This window comes from Schistocerca gregaria, chromosome 10 (assembly GCF_023897955.1).
Source record: "Schistocerca gregaria isolate iqSchGreg1 chromosome 10, iqSchGreg1.2, whole genome shotgun sequence".
NCBI classification, from domain to species: domain Eukaryota; kingdom Metazoa; phylum Arthropoda; class Insecta; order Orthoptera; family Acrididae; genus Schistocerca; species Schistocerca gregaria.
In genome coordinates, this window is record NC_064929.1 from 34,411,171 (window position 1) to 34,434,795 (window position 23,625).

Below are 23,625 nucleotides of genomic sequence, written 5' to 3' on the forward strand. Positions count from 1 at the left end.
TAAAGATTGCCTCCAGATGTGCATCGTAAATTAATACTTTTCTTCCTGGGAACGATCAAAGCATAGACTGTTTGAGACATTACTTCCATGGAGGAAAGTGCGGATGGTGAATGTTGTATTCAATCCCGATGCAATTTCTGTGTTTCATCAACACTTTGAAGGTCCACAGATTACAGAATGCCACCAGATGTGCATCGGAATCTGCTACTGGTCTTTCACGGAACGATCAAACGGTAGACTGTTTCAGATATTACTCCCATGGAGAAAAGTGCGGATGGTGACTGTTGTATTATATCCCGATGCAATTTCTATGTTTCATTAACACTCTGATAGTCCACAGATTATAGAATGCCCCCAGATGTGTATCGGAAACTACTAGTGGTCTTCCAGGGAACGATAAAAGCGTAGACTGTTTGTGACATTACTCCCACGGAGGAAAGTGCGCATGGTGACCGTTGTATTCAATCGCGATGCAATATCTGTGTTTCATCAACACTCTGATAGTCCACAGGTTACAGATTGACTCCAGATGTGCATCGGTAGCTACCACTGGTCTTCCTGGGAACGAAGAAAGCGTAGACTGTTTGAGACAATACTCCCATGGAGGAAAGTGCGGATGGTGACTGTTGTATTCAATCCCGATGCAAATTCTGTGTTTCATCAACACTCAGATAGTCCATAGATTACAGAATGCCACCAGATGTACATTGGAAACTACTACTGGTCTTCCAGGGAACTATCAAAGCGTAGACTGTTTGAAACATTACTCCCATGGAGGAAAGTGCGGATGGTGGCTGTTGTATTCAATCCCGATGCAATATCTGTGTTTCATCAACACTCGGATAGTCCACAGATCACTGAATACCACCAGATGTGCATCGGTAACTACGACTGGTCTTCATGGAACGATCAAAGCGATGTCACTTTGAGACACTACTCCCATGGAGAAATGTACGCATGGTGCCTGTTGTATTCAATCCCGATGCAATTTCTGTGTTTCATCTACACTCTGATAGTCCACAGATTACGGATTGCCTCCAGATGTGCATCGGAAACTACTACTGGTCTTCCTGGGAACGATCAAAGCGTAGACTGTTTCAGACATTACTCCCATGGAGGAAAGTGCGGATGGTAACTGTTGTATTCACTCCCGATGCAATTGCAGTGTTTCATCAACATTTTGTACGTCCACAGATTCCAGAATGCCTCCAGATGTGCATTGGAAACTACTACTGGTCTTCCAGGGAACGATCAAAGCGTAGACTGTTTCAGACATTACTCCCATGGAGGAAAATGCGGATGGTGACTGTTGTATTCAATCTCGATGCAATTTCTGTGTTTCATTAACACTCAGATAGTCCACAGATTACAGAATGCCTCCAGATGTGCATCGGAAACTACTACTGGTCTTCCAGGGAACGATCAAGGCGTATACTGTTTGAGACATTACTCCTTTGGAGGAAAGTGCGCATGGTGACTGTTGCATTCAATCCCGATGCAATTTCTCTGTTTCATCAACACTTTGAAAGTCCACAGATTACAGAATGCCTCCAGATGTGCATCGGAAACTACTACTGGTCTTCCAGGGAATGATCAAAGCGTTGACTGTTTGAGACATTACTCCCGTGGAGGAGAGTGCGAATGGTGATTGTTGTATTCAATCCCGATGCAATTTCTGTGTTTCATCAACACTCTGATAGTCCACAGATTACAGATTGCCTCCAGATGTGCATCGGAAACTACTACTGGTATTCCTTTGAACGATCAAAGCGTAGACTGTTTGAGACATTACTCCCATGGAGGAAAAAGCGCATAGTGACAGTTGTATTCAATCCCGATGCAATTTCTGTGTTTCATCAACACTTTGAAGGTCCACAGATTACAGAATGCCTCCAGATGTGCATCGGAAACTACTACTGGTCTTCCTGGGAACGATCAAAGCGTAGACTGATTGTGACATTACGCCCATGGAGGAATGTGCGCATGGTGACTGTTGTATTCAATCCCGATGCAATTTCTGTGTTTTCATCAAGACTCTGATAGTCCACAGATTACAGATAGCCTCCAGATGTGCATCGGAAACTACTACTATTCTTCCTGGGAACGATCAAATCGTAGACTGTATCAGACATTACTCCCATTGAGGAAAGTGCGGATTGTGACTGTTGTATTCACTCCCGATGCAATTTCTGTGTTTCATCAAAACTTTGAAGGTCCACAGATTACTGAATGCCTCCAGATGTGCATCGAAACTACTACTGGTCCTCCAGGGAACGATCAAGGTGTACACTGTTTGAGACATTACTCCCGTGGATGGAAGTGCGCATAATGACTGTTGTTATCAATCCCGATGCTATCTCTGTGTTTCATCAACACACTGATAGTCCATAGATTACAGAATGCCACCAGATGTGCATCGGAAACTACTACTGGTCTACCAGGGAACTATTAAAGCGTCGACTGTTTGAGACATTACTCCCATGGAGGAAAGTGCGCATGGTGACTGTTGTATTAAAACCCGATGCAATTTCTGTGTTTCATCAACACTCTGACAGTCCACAGATTACAGAATGCCACCAGATGTGTATCGGAAACTACTACTGGTCTTCCAGGGAACGATCAAAGCGTAGACTGTTTCAGACGTTACTCCCATGGAGGAAAGTGCGGATGGTGACTGTTGTATTCAATCCCGATGCAATTTCTGTGTTTCATCAACACTCTGATAGTCCACAGATTACAGGATGCCACCAAATGTGCATCGGAAACTACTACTGGTCTTCCAGGGGACGATCAAAGCGTAGACTGTTTGAGACATTACTCCCATGGAGGAAAGTGCGGACGATGACTGTTGTATTCTATCCCGATGCAATTTCTGTGTTTCATCAACACTCTGATAGTCCACAGATTGCAAGATGCCGCCAGATGTGCATCGGAAACTACTACTGGTCCTCCTGGGACGATAAAAGCATAGACTGTTTGAGACATTACTCCCATGGAGGAAATTGCGCATGGAGACAGTTCTATTCAATCCCGATGCAATTTCTGTGTTTCAACAAACTCTGATAGTCCACAGTTTACAGAATGCCTACAGATGTGAATCCGAAACTACTACTGGTCTTCCTGGCAACGATCAAGGCATAGACTGTTTGAGACATTACTCCCGTGGAGGAAAGTGCGCATAATGACTGTTGTTATCAATCCCGATGCTATTTCTGTGTTTCATCAACACTCTGATAGTCCATAGATTACAGAATGTTACCAGATGTGCATTGGAAAATACTACTGGTCTTCCAGGGAACTATCAAAGCGTAGACTGTTTGAGACATTACTCCTATGGAGGAAAGTGAGGATGGTGACTGTTGTATTCAATCGCGATGCAATTTCTCTGTTTCATCAACACTCAGATAGCCCACAGATTACAGAATGCCACCAGATGTGTATCGGAAACTACTACTGGTCTTCCAGGGAACGATCAAAGCGTAGACTGTTTCAGACGTTACTCCCATGGAGAAAAGGGCAGATGGTGACTGTTGTATTCAATCCCGATGCAATTTCTGTGTTTCATCAACACTCTGATGGTCCACAAATTACGGAATGCCGCCAGATGTGCATCGGAAACTACTACTGGTCTTCCAGTGAGCGATCAAATGGTAGACTGTTTGAGATTTACTCCCATGGAGGAAAGTGCGCATGGTGACTGTTGTATTCAATCCCGATGGAATTTCTGTGTTTCATCAACACTCTGATAGTTTACAGATTTCAGAATGCCTCCAGATGTGCATCGGAAACTACTACTGGTCTTCCTGGGAACGATCAAAGCATAGACTGTTTGAGACATTACGCACATGGAGGAAAGTGCGCATGGTGACTGTTGTATTCAATCCCGATGCAATTTCTGTGTTTCATCAACACTTTGAAGGTCCACAGATTACAGATTGCCTTCAGATGTGCATTGGAAACTACTACTGGTCTTCCAGGGAACTATCAAAGCGTAGACTGTTTGAGACATTACTCCCATGGAGGAAAGTGCGCATTGTGACTGTTGTATTCAAACCCGATGCAATTTCTGTGTTTCATCAACACTCTGACAGTCCACAGATTACAGATTGCCTCCAGATGTGCATCGGAAACTACTAATGGTCTTTCAGGGAACGATAAAAGCGTGGACTGTTTGAGAATTTACTCACATGGAGGAAAGTGGGCGTGGTGACTGTTGTATTCAATCCCGATGCAATTTCTGTGTTTCATCAACACTCTGATAGTCCACAGATTAAAGATTGCCTCCAGATGTGCATCGGAAACTACTACTGGTCTTCCTGGGAACGATCGAAGCGTAGATTGTTTGAGACAATACTCCGATGGAGGAAAGTGCGGATGGTGACTGTTGTATTCAATCCCGATGCAATTTCTGTGTTCCATCAACACTCAGGTAGTCCACAGATTACAGAATGCCTCCAGATGTGCATCGGAAACTACTACTGGTCTTCCAGGGAACGATCAAGGCGTAAACTGTTTGAGACATCACTCCCATGGAGGAAAGTGCGCATGGTGACTGTTGTATTCAATCCCGATGCAATTTCTGTGTTTCATCAACACTTTGAAGGTCCACAGATTACAGAATGCCTCCAGATGGTCATCGGAAACTACTACTGGTCTTCCAGGGAACGATCAAAGCATAGACTGTTTGAGACATTACTCCCCTGGAGGAAAGTGCGAATGGTGAAATTTGTATTCAATCCCGATGAAATTTCTGTGTTTCATCAACAATCTGATAGTCCACAAAGTACAGATTGCCTCCAGATTTGCATCGGAAACTACTACTGGCCTTCCTGGGAACGATCAAAGCATAGACTCTTTGAGACATTACTCTCATTTAGGAAAGTGCGCATGGTGACTGTTGTATTCAATCCCGATGCAATTTCTGTGTTTCATCAACACTCTATAGTCCACAGATTACAGAATGCCTCCAGATGTGCATCGGAAGCTACTACTGGTCTTCCAGGGAACGATCAAAGCGTAGACTGTTGGAGACATTACTAACATGAAGGAAAGTGCGCATGGTGACTGTTTTATTCAACCCGATGCAATTTCTGTGTTTTTGTCAACACTCTGATAGTCCACAGATTACAGAATGCCACCAGATGTGCATCGGAAACTACTACTGGTTTTCCAGGGAACGATCAAAGCGTGGACTGTTTCACACATTACACCCATGGAGGGAAGTGTGGATTGTGAATATTGTATTCAATCCCGATGCAATTTATGTGTTTCATCAACACCCAGATAGTCCACAGATTACAGAATGCCACCAGATTTGCATCGGAAACTACTACTGGTCTTCCATGGAACGACCAAAGCGTAGACTGTTTGAGACATTACTCCCATGGAGAAAAGTGGGGATGGTGACTGTTGTATTCAATCCCGATGCAATTTCTGTGATTCATCAACACTCTGATCGTCCACAGATTACAGAATGCCACCAGATGTGCATCAGAAACTACTACTGATCTTCCAGGTAACGATCAAAGCGTAGACTCTTTGAGACAATACTCCCATGGAGGAAAGTGAGGATGGTGACTGTTGTATTCAATCGCGATGCAATTTCTCTGTTTCATCAACACTCAGATAGTCCACAGATTACAGAATGCCACCAGATGTGTATCGGAAACTACTACTGGTCTTCCACGGAACGATCAAAGTGTAGACTGTTTCAGACGTTACTCCCATGGAGAAAAGTGCGGATGGTGACTGTTGTATTCAATCCCGATGCAATTTCTGTGTTTCATCAATACTCTGATGGTCCACAGATTACAGAATGCCGCCAGATGTGCATCGGAAGCTACTACTGGTCTTCCAGTGAGCGATCAAATGGTAGACTGTTTGAGAATTACTCCCATGGAGGAAAGTGCGCATGGTGACTGTTGTATTCAATCCCGATGGAATTTCTGTGTTTCATCAACACTCTGATAGTTTACAGATTTCAGAATGCCTCCAGATGTGCATCGGAAACTACTACTGGTCTTCCTGGGAACGATCAAAGCATAGACTGATTGAGACATTACTCACATGGAGGAAAGTGCGCATGGTGACTGTTGTATTCAATCCCGATGCAATTTCTGTGTTTCATCAACACTTTGAAGGTCCACAGATTACAGAATTCCACCAGATGTGCATTGGAAACTACTACTGGTCCTCCAGGGAACTATCAAAGCGTAGACTGTTTGAGACATTACTCCCGTGGAGAAGAGTGCGAATGGTGATTGTTGTATTCAATCCCGATGCACTTTCTGTGTTTCATCAACACTATGATAGTCCACAGATTACAGATTGCCTCCAGATGTGCATCGGAAACTACTACTGGTATTCCTTTGAACGATCAAAGTGTAGACTGTTCGAGACATTACTCCCATGGAGGAAAGTGCGTATAGTGACAGTTGTATTCAATCCCGATGCAATTTCTGTGTTTCGTCAACACTTTGAAGGTCCACAGATTACAGAATGCCACCAGATGTGCATCGGAAACTACTACTGGTTTTCCAGGGAACGATCAAAGCGTGGACTGTTTCACACATTACACCCATGGAGGGAAGTGTGGATTGTGAATATTGTATTCAATCCCGATGCAATTTATGTGTTTCATCAACACCCAGATAGTCCACAGATTACAGAATGCCACCTGATGTGCATCGGAAACTACTACTGGTCTTCCATGGAACGATCAAAGCGTAGACGGTTTGAGACATTACTCCCGTGGAGGAAAGTGCGCATGGTGACTGTTGTATTCAATCCCTATGCATTTTCTGTTTTTCATCAACACTCTGATAGTCCATAGATTACAGAATGCCACCAGTTGTAAATCGGAAACCACTACTGGTCTTCCAGGGTACGACCGAAGCGTAGACTGTTTGAGACATTACTCCCATGGAGAAAAGTGGGGATGGTGACTGTTGTATTCAATCCCGATGCAATTTCTGTGATTCATCAACACTCTGATCGTCCACAGATTACAGAATGGAACCAGATGTGCATCAGAAACTACTACTGATCTTCCAGGGAACGATCAAAGCGTATTCTCTTGGAGACAATACTCCCATGGAGGAAAGTGAGGATGGTGACTGTTGTATTCAATCGCGATGCAATTTCTCTGTTTCATCAACACTCAGATAGTCCGCAGATTACAGAATGCCACCAGATGAGTATCGGAAACTACTACTGGTCTTCCACGGAACGATCAAAGTGTAGACTGTTTCAGACGTTACTCCCATGGAGGAAAGTGCGCATGGTGACTGTTGTATTCAATCCCGATGGAACTTCTGTGTTTTATCAACACTCTGATAGTTTACAGATTTCAGAATGCCTCCAGATGTGCATCGGAAACTACTACTGGTCTTCCTGGGAACGATCAAAGCATAGACTGATTGGAACATTACTCACATGGAGGAAAGTGCGCATGGTGACTGTTGTATTCAATCCCGATGCAATTTCTGTGTTTCATCAACACTTTGAAGGTCCACAGATTACAGAATGCCACCAGATGTGCATTGGAAACTACTACTGGTCCTCCAGGGAACTATCAAAGCGTAGACTGTTTGAGACATTACTCCCATGGAGGAAAGTGCGCATGGTGACTGTTGTATTCAAACCCGATGCAATTTCTGTGTTTCATCAACACTCTGACAGTCCACAGATTACAGATTGCCTCCAGATGTGCATCGGAAACTACTACTGGTCTTCCAGGGAACGATCAAAATCGTACACTGTTTGAGACATTACTCCCATGGAGAAAAGTTCGCATGGTGACTGTTGTATTCAATCCCGATGTAATTTCTGTGTTTCATCAACACTCTGATAGTCCACAGATTACAGAATGCTACCATATGTGCATCGGAAACTACTACTGGTCTTCCAGGGAACGATCAAAGCGTTGACTGTTTGAGACATTACTCCCGTGGAGGAGAGTGCGAATGGTGATTGTTGTATTCAATCCCGATGCACTTTCTGTGTTTCATCAACACTCTGATAGTCCACAGATTACAGATAGCGTCCAGATGTGCATCGGAAACTACTACTGGTATTCCTTTGAACGATCAAAGCGTAGACTGTTCGAGACATTACTCCCATGGAGGAAAGTGCGTATAGTGACAGTTGTATTCAATCCCGATGCAATTTCTGTGTTTCATCAACACTTTGAAGGTACACAGATTACAGAATGCCTCCAGATGTGCATCGGAAACTACTACTGGTCTTCCTGGGAACGATCAAAGCGTAGACTGATTGTGACATTACTCCCACGGAGGAATGTGGGCATGGTGTCTGTTGTATTCAATCCCGATGCAATTTCTGTGTTTCATCAACACTCTGATAGTCCACAGATTACAGATAGCCTCCAGATGTGTATCGGAAACTACTACTGGTCTTCCTGGGTACGATCAAAGCATAGACTGTTTGAGACATTACTCACATGGAGGAAGGTGCGCATGGTGACTGGTGTATTCAATCCCGATGCAATTTCTGCGTTTCATCAACACTTTGAAGGTCCACAGATTACTGAATGCCTCCAGATGTGCATAGAAACTACTACTGGTCTTCCAGGGAACGATCAAGGTGTAGACTGTTTGAGACATTACTCCTGTGGAGGGAAGTGCGCATAATGACTGCTGTTATCAATCCCGATGCTATTTCTGTGTTTCATCAACACTCTGATAGTCCATAGATTACAGAATGCCAACAGATGTGCATCGGAAACTACTACTGGTCTAACAGGGAACTATTAAAGCGTAGACTGTTAGAGACATTACTCCAATGGAGGAAAGTGAGGATGGTGACTGTTGTATTCAATCGCGATGCAATTTCTCTGTTTCATCAACACTCAGATAGCCCACAGATTACAGAATGCCACCAGATGTGTATCGGAAACTACTACTGGTCTTCCAGGGAACGATCAAAGCGTAGACTGTTTCAGACGTTACTCCCATGGAGAAAGTTGCAGATGGTGACTGTTGTATTCAATCCCGATGCAATTTCTGTGTTTCATCAACACTCTGATGGTCCACAGATTACGGAATGCCGCCAGATGTGCATCGGAAACTACTACTGGTCTTCCAGTGAGCGATCAAATGGTAGACTGTTTGAGATTTACTCCAATGGAGGAAAGTGCGCATGGTGACTGTTGTATTCAATCCCAATGGAATTTCCGTGTTTCATAAACACTCTGATAGTTTACAGATTTCAGAATGCCTCCAGATGTGCATCGGAAACTACTACTGGTCTTCCAGGGAACGATCAAAGCATAGACTGTTTGAGACATTACGCACATGGAGGAAAGTGCGCATGGTGACTGTTGTATTCAATCCCGATGCAATATCTGTGTTTCATCAACACTTTGAAGGTCCACAGATTACAGATTGCCTCCAGATGTGCATCGGAAACTACTACTGGTCTTTCAGGAAACGATCAAAGCGTGGACTGTTTGAGAATTTACTCACATGGAGGAAAGTGGGCGTGGTGACTGTTGTATTCAATCCCGATGCAATTTCTGTGTTTCATCAACACTCTGATAGTCCACAGATTAAAGATTGCCTCCAGATGTGCATCGGAAACTGCTACTGGTCTTCCTGGGAACTATCGAAGCGTAGATTGTTTGAGACAATACTCCGATGGAGGAAAGTGCGGATGGTGACTGTTGTATTCAATCCCGATGCAATTTCTGTGTTTCATCAACACTCAGGTAGTCCACAAATTACAGAATGCCTCCAGATGTGCATCGGAAACTACTACTGGTCTTCCAGGGAACGATCAAGGCGTAAACTGTTTGAGACATTACTTCCGTGGAGGAAAGTGCGCATAATGACTGTTGTTACAATCCCGATGCAAATTCTGTGTTTCATCAACACTCTGATAGTCCACAGATTACAGAATGCCACCAGATGTCCATCGGATACTACTAATGGTCTTCCAGGGAACGATCTAACCGTAGACTGTTTGAGACATTACTCCCGTCTAGGAAAGTGCGCATGGTGACTGTTGTATTCATTCCCGATGGAATTTCTGTGTTTCATCAACACTCTGATAGTCCACAGATTACAGAATGAATCCAGATGTGCATCGGAAACTACTACTGGTCTTCCAGGGAACGATCAAAATCGTAGACTGTTTGAGACATTACTCCCATGGAGGAAAGTGCCCATGGTGACTGATGTATACAATCCCGATGCAATTTTTTGTTTCGTCAACACTCTGATGGTCCACAGATTACAGAAAGCCACCAGATGTGCATCGGAAACTACTGCTGGGCTTCCAGGGAACGATCAAAGCGTGGACTGTTTCAGACATTACTCCCATGGAAGAAAGTGTGGATGGCGACTGTTGTATTCAAAACCGATGCAATTTCTGTGTTTCATCAACACTCTGATAGTCCACAGATTACAGAATGCTACCAGATGTGCATCGGAAGCAAATACTGGTCTTCCAGGGAGAGATCAAGGCGTGGAGTGTTTCAGATATTACTCCCATGGTGGAAAGTGCGGATGGTGACTGTTGTATTCAATCCCGATGCATTTTCTGTTTTCCATCAACACTCTGACAGTCCACAGATAACAGAATGCCACCAGTTGTGCATCGGATACCACTACTGGTGTTCCATTGAACGATCAAAGCGTAGACTGTATGAGATATTACTCCTGTGGAGGAAAGTGCGCATGGTGACTGTTGTATTCAATCCCGATGCAATTTCTGTGTTTCATCAACACTCTGATAGTCCACAGATTACAGATTGATTACAGATATGCATCGAAAACTACTACTGGCCTTCCTGGGAACGATCAAAGCATAGACTGTTTGAGACATTACTCTCATTTAGGAAAGTGCGCATGGTGACTGTTGTATTCAATCCCGATGCAATTTCTGTGTTTCATCAATACTCTGATGGTCCACAGATTACAGAATGCCGCCAGATGTGCATCGGAAACTACTACTGGTCTTCCAGTGAGCGATCAAATGGTAGACTGTTTGAGAATTACTCCCATGGAGGAAAGTGCGCATGGTGACTGTTGTATTCAATCCCGATGCAATTTCTGTGTTTCATCAACACTCTGATGGTCCACAGATTACGGAATGCCGCCAGATGTGCATCGGAAACTACTACTGGTCTTCCAGTGAGCGATCAAATGGTAGACTGTTTGAGATTTACTCCAATGGAGGAAAGTGCGCATGGTGACTGTTGTATTCAATCCCGATGGAATTTCCGTGTTTCATCAACACTCTGATAGTTTACAGATTTCAGAATGCCTCCAGATGTGCATCGGAAACTACTACTGGTCTTCCAGGGAACGATCAAAGCATAGACTGTTTGAGACATTACGCACATGGAGGAAAGTGCGCATGGTGACTGTTGTATTCAATCCCGATGCAATTTCTGTGTTTCATCAACACTTTGAAGGTCCACAGATTACAGATTGCCTCCAGATGTGCATCGGAAACTACTACTGGTCTTTCAGGGAACGATCAAAGCGTGGACTGTTTGAGAATTTACTCACATGGAGGAAAGTGGGCGTGGTGACTGTTGTATTCAATCCCGATGCAATTTCTGTGTTTCATCAACACTCTGATAGTCCACAGATTAAAGATTGCCTCCAGATGTGCATCGGAAACTGCTACTGGTCTTCCTGGGAACTATCGAAGCGTAGATTGTTTGAGACAATACTCCGATGGAGGAAAGTGCGGATGGTGACTGTTGTATTCAATCCCGATGCAATTTCTGTGTTTCATCAACACTCAGGTAGTCCACAGATTACAGAATGCCTCCAGATGTGCATCGGAAACTACTACTGGTCTTCCAGGGAACGATCAAGGCGTAAACTGTTTGAGACATTACTTCCGTGGAGGAAAGTGCGCATAATGACTGTTGTTACAATCCCGATGAAAATTCTGTGTTTCATCAACACTCTGATAGTCCACAGATTACAGAATGCCACCAGATGTCCATCGGAGACTACTAATGGTCTTCCAGGGAACGACCTAACCGTAGACTGTTTGAGACATTACTCCCGTGGAGGAAAGTGCGCATGGTGACTGTTGTATTCAATCCCGATGCAATTTCTGTGTTTCATCAACACTCTGATAGTCCACAGATTACAGAATGCCACCAGATGTGCATCGGAAGCAAATACTGGTCTTTCAGGGAGAGATCCAGGCGTGGAGTGTTTCAGATATTACTCCCATGGAGGAAAGTGCGGATGGTGACTGTTGTATTCAATCCCGATGCAATTTCTGTGTTTCATCAACACTCTGTTAGTCCACAGATTACAGATTGATTACAGATATGCATCGAAAACTACTACTGGCCTTCCTGGGAACGATCAAAGCATAGACTGTTTGAGACATTACTCTCATTTAGGAAAGTGCGCATGGTGACTGTTGTATTCAATCCCGATGCAATTTCTGTGTTTCATCAATACTCTGATGGTCCACAGATTACAGAATGCCGCCAGATGTGCATCGGAAACTACTACTGGTCTTCCAGTGAGCGATCAAATGGTAGACTGTTTGAGAATTACTCCCATGGAGGAAAGTGCGCATGGTGACTGTTGTATTCAATCCCGATGCAATTTCTGTGTTTCATCAACACTCTGATGGTCCACAGATTACGGAATGCCGCCAGTTGTGCATCGGAAACTACTACTGGTCTTCCAGTGAGCGATCAAATGGTAGACTGTTTGAGATTTACTCCAATGGAGGAAAGTGCGCATGGTGACTGTTGTATTCAATCCCGATGGAATTTCCGTGTTTCATCAACACTCTGATAGTTTACAGATTTCAGAATGCCTCCAGATGTGCATCGGAAACTACTACTGGTCTTCCAGGGAACGATCAAAGCATAGACTGTTTGAGACATTACGCACATGGAGGAAAGTGCGCATGGTGACTGTTGTATTCAATCCCAATGCAATTTCTGTGTTTCATCAACACTTTGAAGGTCCACAGATTACAGATTGCCTCCAGATGTGCATCGGAAACTACTACTGGTCTTTCAGGGAACGATCAAAGCGTGGACTGTTTGAGAATTTACTCTCATGGAGGAAAGTGGGCGTGGTGACTGTTGTATTCAATCCCGATGCAATTTCTGTGTTTCATCAACACTCTGATAGTCCACAGATTAAAGATTGCCTCCAGATGTGCATCGGAAACTACTACTGGTCTACCAGGGAACGATCAAGGCGTAAACTGTTTGAGACATTACTTCCGGGGAGGAAAGTGCGCATAATGACTGTTGTTACAATCCCGATGCAAATTCTGTGTTTCATCAACACTCTGATAGTCCACAGATTACAGAATGCCACCAGATGTCCATCGGACACTACTAATGGTCTTCCAGGGAACGATCCAACCGTAGACTGTTTGAGACATTACTCCCGTGGAGGAAAGTGCGCATGGTGACTGTTGTATTCATTCCCGATGGAATTTCTGTGTTTCATCAACACTCTGATAGTCCACAGATTACAGAATGAATCCAGATGTGCATCGGAAACTACTACTGGTCTTCCAGGGAACGATCAAAATCGTAGACTGTTTGAGACATTACTCCCATGGAGGAAAGTGCCCATGGTGACTGATGTATACAATCCCGATGCAATTTTTTGTTTCGTCAACACTCTGATGGTCCACAGATTACAGAATGCCACCAGATGTGCATCGGAGACTACTACTGGTCTTCCAGGGAACGATCTAACCGTAGACTGTTTGAGACATTACTCCCGTGGAGGAAAGTGCGCATGGTGACTGTTGTATTCAATCCCGATGCATTTTCTGTTTTCCATCAACACTCTGATAGTCCACAGATTACAGAATGCCACCAGTTCTGCATCGGAAACCACTACTGGCCTTCCAATGAACGATCAAAGCGTAGACTGTATGAGATATTACTCCTGTGGAGGAAAGTGCGCATGGTGACTGTTGTATTCAATCCCAATGCAATTTCTGTATTTCATCAACACTCAGGTAGTCCACAGATTACAGAATGCCTTTAGATGTGCATCGGAAACTACTACCGGTTTTCCAGGGAACGATCAAAGCGTGGACTGTTTGAGACATTACTCCCGTGGAGGAAAGTGCGCATGGTGACTGTTGTATTCAATCCCGATGCATTTTCTGTTTTTCATCAACACTCTGATAGTCCATAGATTACAGAATGCCACCAGTTGTGCATCGGAAACCACTACTGGTCTTCCAGGGTATGACCAAAGCGTAGACTGTTTGAGACATTACTCCCATGGAGAAAAGTGGGGATGGTGACTGTTGTATTCAATCCCGATGCAATTTCTGTGATTCTTCAACACTTTGATCGTCCACAGATTACAGAATGCCACCAGATGTGCATCAGAAACTACTACTGGTCTTCCAGGGAACGATCACAGCGTAGACTCTTTGAGACCATACTCCCATGGGGGAAAGTGAGGATGGTGACTGTTGTATTCAATCGCGATGTAATTTCTCTGTTTCATCAACACTGAGATAGTCCACAGATTACAGAATGCAACCAGATGTTTATCGGAAACTACTACTGGTCTTCCACGGAACGATCAAAGCGTAGACTGTTTCAGACGTTACTCACATGGAGAAAAGTGCGGATGGTGACTGTTGTATTCAATCCCGATGCAATTTCTGTGTTTCATCAACACTCTGATGGGCCACAGATTACAGAATGCCGCCAGATATGCATCGGAAACTACTACTGGTCTTCCAGTGAGCGATCAAATGGTAGACTGTTTGAGGATTACTCCCATGGAGGAAAGTGCGCATGGTGACTGTTGTATTCAATCCCGATGGAATTTCTGTGTTTCATCAACACTCTGATAGTTTACAGATTTCAGAATGCCTCCAGATGTGCATCGGAAACTACTACTGGTCTTCCTGGGAACGATCAAAGCGTAGACTCTTTGAGACCATACTACCATGGGGGAAAGTGAGGATGGTCACTGTTGTATTCAATCGCGATGTAATTTCTCTGTTTCATCAACACTAAGATAGTCCACAGATTACAGAATGCAACCAGATGTGTATCGGAAACTACTACTGGTCTTCCACGGAACGATCAAAGCGTAGACTGTTTCAGTCGTTACTCACATGGAGAAAAGTGCGGATGGTGACTGTTGTATTCTATCCCGATGCTATGTCTGTGTTTCATCAACACTCTGATAGTCCATAGATTACAGATCGTTACCAGATGTGCATTGGAAACTACTACTGGTCTTCCAGGGAACTATCAAAGCGTAGACTGTTTGAGACATTGCTCCAATGGAGGAAAGTGAGGATGGTGACTGTTGTATTCAATCGCGATGCAATTTCTCTGTTTCATCAACACTCAGATAGCCCACAGATTACAGAATGCCACCAGATGTGTATCGGAAACTACTACTGGTCTTCCAGGGAACGATCAAAGCGTAAACTGTTTCAGACGTTACTCCCATGGAGAAAAGTGCAGATGGTGACTGTTGTATTCAATCCCGATGCAATTTCTGTGTTTCATCAACACTCTGATGGTCCACAGATTACGGAATGCCGCCAGATGTGCATCGGAAACTACTACTGGTCTTCCAGTGAGCGATCAAATGGTAGACTGTTTGAGATTTACTCCCATGGAGGAGAGTGCGCATCGTGACTGTTGTATTCAATCCCGATGGAATTTCTGTGTTTCATCAACACTCTGATAGTTTACAGATTTCAGAATGATTCCAGATGTGCATCGGAAACTACTACTGGTCTTCCTGGGAACGATCAAAGCATAGACTGTTTGAGACATTACGCACATGTAGGAAAGTGCGCATGGTGACTGTTGTATTCAATCCCGATGCAATTTCTGTGTTTCATCAACACTTTGAAGGTCCACAGATTACAGATTGCCTCCAGATGTGCATTGGAAACTACTACTGGTCTTTCAGGGAACGATCAAAGCGTGGACTGTTTGAGAATTTACTCACATGGAAGAAAGTGGGCGTGGTGACTGTTGTATTCAATCCCGATGCAAATTCTGTGTTTCATCAAAACTCTGATAGTCCACAGATTAAAGATTGCCTCCAGATGTGCATCGGAAACTACTACTGGTCTTCCTGGTAACGATCGAAGCGTAGATTGTTTGAGACAATACTCCGATGGAGGAAAGTGCGGATGGTGACTGTTGTATTCAATCCCGATGCAATTTCTGTGTTTCATCAACACTCACGTAGTCCACAGATTACAGAGTGCCACCAGATGTGCATCGGAAACTACTACTGGTCTTCCAGGGAAAGATCAAAATCGTAGACTGTTTGAGACATTACTCCCGTGGAGGAAAGTGCATATGGTGACTGATGTATACATTCCCGATGCAATTTTTTGTTTCGTCAACACTCTGATGGTCCACAGATTACAGAATGCCACCAGATGTGCATCGGAAACAACTGCTGGTCTTCCAGGGAACGATCAAAGCGTGGACTGCTTCAGACATTACGCCCATGGAAGAAAGTGTGGATGGTGACTGTTGTATTCAATCCCGATGCAATTTATGTGTTTCATCAACACTCTGATAGTCCACAGATTACAGAATGGCACCAGATGTGCATCAGAGACTACTAATGGTCTTCCAGGGAGCGATCTAACCGTAGACTGTTTGAGACATTACTCCCGTGGAGGAAAGTGCGCATGGTGACTGTTGTATTCAATCCCGATGCGTTTTCTGTTTTCCATCAACACTCTGATAGTCCACAGATTACAGATTGATTCCAGATATGCATCGAAAACTACTACTGGCCTTCCTGGGAACGATCAAAGCATAGACTGTTTGAGACATTACTCTCATTTAGGAAAGTGCGCATGGTGACTGTTGTATTCAATCCCGATGCAATTTCTTTCTTTCATCAATACTCTGATGGTCCACAGATTACAGAATGCCGCCAGATGTGCATCGGAAACTACTACTGGTCTTCCAGTGAGCGATCAAATGGTAGACTGTTTGAGAATTACTCCCATGGAGGAAAGTGCGCATGGTGACTGTTGTATTCAATCCCGATGGAATTTCTGTGTTTCATCAACACTCTGATAGTTTACAGATTTCAGAATGCCTCCAGATGTGCATCGGAAACTACTACTGGTCTTCCTGGGAAAGATCAAAGCATAGACTGATTGAGACATTACTCACATGGAGGAAAGTGCGCATGGTGACTGTTGTATTCAATCCCGATGCAATTTCTGTGTTTCATCAACACTTTGAAGGTCCACAGATTACAGAATGCCTCCAGATGTGCATTGGAAACTACTACTGGTCCTCCAGGGAACTATCAAAGCGTAGACTGTTTGAAACATTACTCCCATGGAGGAAAGTTCGCATGGTGACTGTTGTATTCAATCCCGATGTAATTTCTGTGTTTCATCAACACTCTGATAGTCCACAGATTACAGAATGCTACCATATGTGCATCGGAAACTACTATTGATCTTCTAGGGAACGATCAAAGCGTAGACTGTTTGAGACATTACTCCCGTGGAGGAAAGTGCGCATGGTGACTGTTGTATTCAATCCCGATGCATTTTCTGTTTTTCATCAACACTCTGATAGTCCATAGATTACAGAATGCCACCAGTTGTGCATTGGAAACCACTACTGGTCTTCCAGGGTATGACGAAAGCGTAGACTGTTTGAGACATTACTCCCATGGGGAAAAGTGGGGATGGTGACTGTTGTATTCAATCCCGATGCAATTTCTCTGTTTCATCAACACTCAGATAGTCCACAGATTACAGAATGCCACCAGATGTGTATCGGAAACTACTACTGGTCTTCCACGGAACGATCAAAGTGTAGACTGTTTCAGACGTTACTCCCATGGAGAAAAGTGCGGATGGTGACTGTCGTATTCAATCCCGATGCAATTTCTGTGTTTCATCAATACTCTGATGGTCCACAGATTACAGAATGCCACCAGATGTGCATCGGAAACTACTACTGGTCTTCCAGTGAGCGATCAAATGGTAGACTGTTTGAGAATTACTCCCATGGAGGAAAGTGCGCATGGTGACTGTTGTATTCAATCCCGATGGAATTTCTGTGTTTCATCGACACTCTGATAGTTTACAGATTTCAGAATGCCTCCAGATGTGCATCGGAATCTACTACTGATCTTCCAGGCAACGATCAAAGCGTAGACTGTTTGAGACATTACTCCCGTGGAGGAAAGTGCCCATGGTGACTGATGTATACAATCCCGATGCAATTTTTTGTTTCGTCAACACTCTGACAGTCCACAGATTACAGAATGCCACCAGATGTGTACCGGAAACTACTACTGGTCTTCCAGGGAACGATCAAAGCGTAGACTGTTTCAGACGTTACTCCCATGGAGGAAAGTGCGGATGGTGACTGTTGTATTCAATCACGATGCAATTTCTGTGTTTCATCAACACTCAGGTAGTCCACAGATTACAGAATGCCTCCAGATGTGCATCGGAATCTACTACTGGTCTTCCAGGGAACGATCAAGGCGTAAGCTGTTTAAGACATTACTCCCGTGGAGGAAAGTGCGCATAATGACTGTTGTTACAATCCCGATGCAAATTCTGTGTTTCATCAACACTCTGATAGTCCACAGATTACAGAATGCCACCAGATGTGCATCGGAAACTACTTCTGGTCTTCCAGTGAACGATCAAAGGATAGACTGTTTGAGAATTACTCCCACGGAGGAAAGTGAGCATGGTGACTGTTGTATTCATTCCCGATGGAATTTCTGTGTTTCATCAACAATCTGATAGTCCACAGATTACAGAATGCCTCCAGATATGCATCGGAAACTACTACTGGTCTTCCAGGGAACGATCAAAACCGTAGACTGTTTGAGACATTACTCCCATGGAGGAAAGTTCGCATGGTGACTGTTGTATTCAATCCCGATGTAATTTCTGTGTTTCATCAACACTCTGATAGTCCACAGATAACAGAATGCTACCAGATGTGCATCGGAAACTACCACTGGTCTTCCAGGGAACGATCAAAGCGTAGACTGTTTGAGACAGTACTCGCGTGGAGGAAAGTGCCCATGGTGACTGATGTATACAATCCCGATGCAATTTCTTGTTTCGTCAACACTCTGATGGTCCACAGATTACAGAATGCCACCAGATGTGCATCGGATACTATTGCTGGTCTTCCAGGGAACGATCTAAGCGTGGACTGTTTCAGACATTACTCCCATGGAAGAAAGTGTGGATGGTGACTGTTGTATTCAATCCCGATGCAATTTATGTGTTTCATCAACACTCTGATAGTCCACAGATTACAGGATGCCACCAGATGTGCATCGGAGACTACTACTGGTCTTCCAGGGAACGATCTAACCGTAGACTGTTTGAGACATTACTCCCGTGGAGGAAAGTGCGCATGGTGACCGTTGTATTCAATCCTCATGCATTTTCTGTTTTCCATCAAAACTCTTATAGTCCACAGATAACAGAATGCCACCAGTTGTGCATCGGATACCACTCCTGGTCTTCCATTGAACGATCAAAGCGTAGACTGTATGAGATATTACTCCTGTGGAGGAAAGTGCGCATGGTGACTGTTGTATTCAATCCCGATGCAATTTCTGTGTTTCATCAACACTCTGATAGTCCACAGATTACAGAATGCCACCAGATGTGCATCGGAAACAATACTGGTCTTCCAGGGAGAGATCAAGGCGTGGAGTGTTTCAGATATTACTCCCATGGAGGAAAGTGCGGATGGTGACTGTTGTATTATATCCCGATGCAATTTCTGTTTTTCATCAACACTCTATAGTCCACAGATTACAGAATGCCTCCAGATGTGCATCGGAAGCTACTACTGGTCTTCCAGGGAACGATCAAAGCGTAGACTGTTTGAGACATTACTCCCATGAAGGAAAGTGCGCATGGTGACTGTTGTATTCAATCCCGATGCAATTTCTGTGTTTTTGTCAACACTCTGATAGTCCACAGATTACAGAATGCCACCAGATGTGCATCGGAAACTACTACTGGTTTTCCAGGGAACGATCAAAGCGTGGACTTTTTCACACATTACACCCATGGAGGGAGGTGTGGATTGTGAATATTGTATTCAATCCCGATGCAATTTATGTGTTTCATCAACACCCTGATAGTCCACAGATTACAGAATGCCACCAGATGTGCATCGGAAACTACTACTGGTGTTCCATGGAACGATCAAAGCGTAGACTGTTTGAGACATTACTCCCATGAAGGAAAGTGCGCATGGTGACTGTTGTATTCAATCCCGATGCAATTTCTGTGTTTTTGTCAACACTCTGATAGTCCACAGATTACAGAATGCCACCAGATGTGCATCGGAAACTACTACTGGTTTTCCAGGGAACGATCAAAGCGTGGACTTTTTCACACATTACACCCATGGAGGGAGGTGTGGATTGTGAATATTGTATTCAATCCCGATGCAATTTATGTGTTTCATCAACACTCTGTAAGTCCATAGATTATAGAATGCCACCAGTTGTGCATCGGAAACCACTACTGGTCTTCCAGGGTACGACCAAAGCGTAGACTGTTTGAGACATTACTCCCATGGAGAAAAGTGGGGATTGTGACTGTTGTATTCAATCCCGATGCAATTTCTGTGATTCATCAACACTCTGATCGTCCACAGATTACTGAATGCCACCAGATGTGCATCAGAAACTACTACTGATCTTCCAGGGAACGATCAAAGCGTAGACTCTTTGAGACAATACTCCCATGGAGGAATGTGAGGATGGTGACTGTTGTATTCAATCGCGATGCAATTTCTCTGTTTCATCAACACTCAGATAGTCCACAGATTACAGAATGCCACCAGATGTGTATCGGAAACTACTACTGGTCTTCCACGGAACGATCAAATTGTAGACTGTTTCAGACGTTACTCCCATGGAGAAAAGTGCGGATAGTGACTGTTGTATTCAATCCCGATGCAATTTCTGTGTTTCATCAATACTCTGATAGTCCACAGATTACAGAATGCCGCCAGATGTGCATAGGAAACTACTACTGGTCTTCCAGTGAGCGATCAAATGGTAGACTGTTTGAGAATTACTCCCAAGGAGGAAAGTGCGCATGGTGACTGTTGTATTCAATCCCGATGGAATATCTGTGTTTCATCGACACTCTGATAGGTTACAGATTACAGAATGCCACCAGTTGTGCATCGGAAACCACTACTGGTCTTCCAGGGTACGACCAAAGCGTAGACTGTTTGAGACATTACTCCCATATAGAAAAGTGGGGATTGTGACTGTTGTATTCAATCCCGATGCAATTTCTGTGATTCATCAACACTCTGATCGTCCACAGATTACTGAATGCCACCAGATGTGCATCAGAAACTACTACTGATCTTCCAGGGAACGATCAAAGCGTAGACTCTTTGAGACATTACTCCCATGGAAGAAAGTGTGGATGGTGACTGTTGTATTCAATCCCGATGCAATTGATGTGTTTCATCAACCCTCTGATAGTCCACAGATTACAGAATGCCACCAGATGTGCATCGGAAACTACTACTGGTTTTCCAGGGAACGATCTAACCGTAGACTGTTTGAGACATTACTCCCGTGGAGGAAAGTGCGCATGGTGACCGTTGTATTCAATCCTCATGCATTTTCTGTTTTCCATCAAAACTCTTATAGTCCACAGATAACAGAATGCCACCAGTTGTGCATTGGAAACTACTACTGGTCCTCCAGGGAACTATCAAAGCGTAGACTGTTTGAGATACTACTCCCATGGAGGAAAGTGCGCATGGTGACTGTTGTATTCAAACCCGATGCAATTTCTGTGTTTCATCAACACTCTGACAGACCACAGATTACAGATTGCCTCCAGATGTGCATCGGAAACTACTACTGGTCTTCCAGGGAACGATCAAAGCGTGGAATGTTTGAGAATTTACTCACATGGAGGAAAGTGGGCGTGGTGACTGTTGTATTCAATCCCGATGCAATTTCTGTGTTTCATCAACAGTATGATAGTCCACAGATTAAATATAGCCTCCAGATGTGCATCGGAAACTACTTCTCGTCTTCCTGGGAACGATCAAAGTCGTAGACTGTTTGAGACACTACTCCCATGGAGGAAAGTTCGCATGGTGACTGTTGTATTCAATCCCGATGTAATTTCTGTGTTTCATCAACACTCTGATAGTCCACAGATTACAGAATGCTACCAGATGTGCATCGGAAACTACTACTGGTCTTCCAGGGAACGATCAAAGCGTAGACTGTTTGAGACATTACTCCCGTGGAGGAAAGTGCCCATGGTGACTGATGTATACAATCCCGATGCAATTTTTTGTTTCGTCAACACTCTGACAGTCCACAGATTACAGAATGCCACCAGATGTGTACCGGAAACTACTACTGGTCTTCCAGAAAACGATCAAAGCGTAGACTGTTTCAGACGTTACTCCCATGGAGGAAAGTGCGGATGGTGACTTGTATTCAATCACGATGCAATTTCTGTGTTTCATCAACACTCAGGTAGTCCACAGATTACAGAATGCCTCCAGATGTGCATCGGAATCTACTACTGGTCTTCCAGGGAACGATCAAGGCGTAAACTGTTTAAGACATTACTCCCGTGGAGGAAAGTGCGCATAATGACTGTTGTTACAATCCCGATGCAAATTCTGTGTTTCATCAACACTCTGATAGTCCACAGATTACAGAATGCCACCAGATGTGCATCGGAAACTACTTCTGGTCTTCCAGTGAACGATCAAAGGATAGACTGTTTGAGAATTACTCCCACGGAGGAAAGTGAGCATGGTGACTGTTGTATTCATTCCCGATGGAATTTCTGTGTTTCATCAACACTCTGATAGTCCACAGATTACAGAATGCCTCCAGATATGCATCGGAAACTACTACTGGTCTTCCAGGGAACGATCAAAACCGTAGACTGTTTGAGACATTACTCCCATGGAGGAAAGTTCGCATGGTGACTGTTGTATTCAATCCCGATGTAATTTCTGTGTTTCATCAACACTCTGATAGTCCACAGATAACAGAATGCTACCAGATGTGCATCGGAAACTACCACTGGTCTTCCAGGAAACGATCAAAGCGTAGACTGTTTGAGACAGTACTCGCGTGGAGGAAAGTGCCCATGGTGCCTGATGTATACAATCCCGATGCAATTTCTTGTTTCGTCAACACTCTGATGGTCCACAGATTACAGAATGCCACCAGATGTGCATCGGATACTATTGCTGGTCTTCCAGGGAACGATCTAAGCGTGGACTGTTTCAGACATTACTCCCATGGAAGAAAGTGTGGATGGTGACTGTTGTATTCAATCCCGATGCAATTTATGTGTTTCATCAACACTCTGATAGTCCACAGATTACAGGATGCCACCAGATGTGCATCGGAGACTACTACTGGTCTTCCAGGGAACGATCTAACCGTAGACTGTTTGAGACATTACTCCCGTGGAGGAAAGTGCGCATGGTGACCGTTGTATTCAATCCTCATGCATTTTCTGTTTTCCATCAAAACTCTTATAGTCCACAGATAACAGAATGCCACCAGTTGTGCATCGGATACCACTCCTGGTCTTCCATTGAAC